We start from the raw sequence: 1,968 nt of genomic DNA on the forward strand, positions 1-1,968 counted from the left end.
GCGCCACGCTCCGGAAGGCCTGTCGTCGAAAATTGCGATAAAATCGCTGAATTGGTCGAAAGAAACCGGCATAGTAGCAGCCGTAGCATCGGTCAAGAGCTGGGCATGAGTCATCAAAAAAAAATTTATGAACAATTGAAAATTCAATAAAAATACCGCAAAAATTCCGCAAGACTTTTTTGACAACCAAATAATTTGACTTCATGTCTTAGCCTATAATTTATTTCATAAATGAGTAATGAATAACAAAAGTTTAGAATGTGTTTTTAATTCATATGATTTTCGTTTAACCAAACCTAACAAATTTTAGTTTCTTAGTAATTTTGATAAATTAAAAAATCATAGTTATCTTTTAAAATATTACATTCGTAATCTCTTTTTTTTAAAAAACTGTATTTCAAATCAGTTTTTAGCACATTTTCAAAATATTCCATTGTAGTACAAAAATGAAAAAAAATCCAACTAAATGTAGTATATCGAATTTAACAATGTTTTATAAATTTATTTTTATTTAAAAATTTGTTTTTGTTTAATTGAAAATATATATAAAATGTCAAGCTTCAATATATCACCATGTTATAACGAAAGCACACATTTAGTTTCAATATGAGTTATTTCTATTATATCGTTTTTTTTCTTCACTTGTAAATTTTTCAAAAGTGATGCTATGTTATTTTGCATTTTAAGATAATATTAAAATTATATATAAGAAAAAAATATGAAAGCAAAAAAAATGGTAGAAATCGTTTTCGTTTTCTCAAAGAAAAATTTGATCAAAAAATCTTGTAAATTCATATAAATACCAAATATCAGTTTTGCCATGGCGGACTCCCAAAGGAAATAAAAGCTGGGTAATGAGTTAGGATCAATGCTTTACCCACTATTTACTTTGCCACAGGATGACAATTGTATTACAGCAACATTTGCAGATGATACTGCCATTTTGCATGTCGGCAAAAAACAGACTGAATCAATTGCAATATTGTAAGCACATTAAAACAAAATATTTTAATGGATAGCTAAATACCGAATAAAATTGAAATGAACTACACAAATCAATAAATATTTATTTCGCATACAACACTATTAGGCACATAAAAATACTACGAAATAATACCCTGGACACAAAACTTAGAATTTGAAAAAAAAAAATCAGAGACATGTATTGACTATTGGATTGAAACACTGCCCTATCCACATATAACAAAAATTTGTCTACTTGTAGGTGTACAGACCTCTTTGGACTTACGAAATACAAATTTAGGACGCGCTCGCGGAATTGACTCAGTTGTCGCATCAAATATGCAAACTCTCATACTGAAAGACTTCCTGAACACGTGAACCTCAGCACTCGTCACTCAAAGTATGTGGAAAGAAAGGCTTAAACGCAAATATCCATAACATTAATACAATAGGTAGACCCTGCAATTTATACGCAGAGTACAATTAACTCTTTTGTGGTACACGCTAAGCAAAACTGATAAACCGATAGTTTATTTAATGTTAACTGATTAACAATGGCAATGAAAAAAAAGAAATTTCGCAGATTTTTTTTATTAGATGTCAAAATGTTTTTTTTTTTAATTTTTGAAGAGCAGTGAAATTCCTAAAAAAATTTAAATTTTACAATTTAGAATGAACGGGAGTTGAAAATATGCCAAAAAAAAAATATAGATAATTATATAAAAAATAAATTATTTGAAATATAAAGTCATTACATATAAATGATGAACATGATTGAATAACCTGATAGTTTTGAAATAGTTAAAAAAACAAACCAAATAAAATTATAAAAAATAACAGAATAAAATAAATAAAAGAATATCTGAAATAAATCTTAATATTTCTCGTTTTCTACTTAATTGAAAGAGAGCTTTTGTAAAGTACATTTTGTGGAAACAATGTATTGCTCTCAAAAGTCAGTAGTAACTTTCAAAATAAACTCTAGAAATAATCAAAAAGAATTAA

Source organism: Bactrocera latifrons, unplaced genomic scaffold (assembly GCF_001853355.1).
Source record: "Bactrocera latifrons isolate USDA-ARS-PBARC rearing strain unplaced genomic scaffold, ASM185335v1 scaffold_110, whole genome shotgun sequence".
Taxonomy (NCBI): Eukaryota; Metazoa; Arthropoda; class Insecta; order Diptera; family Tephritidae; genus Bactrocera; species Bactrocera latifrons.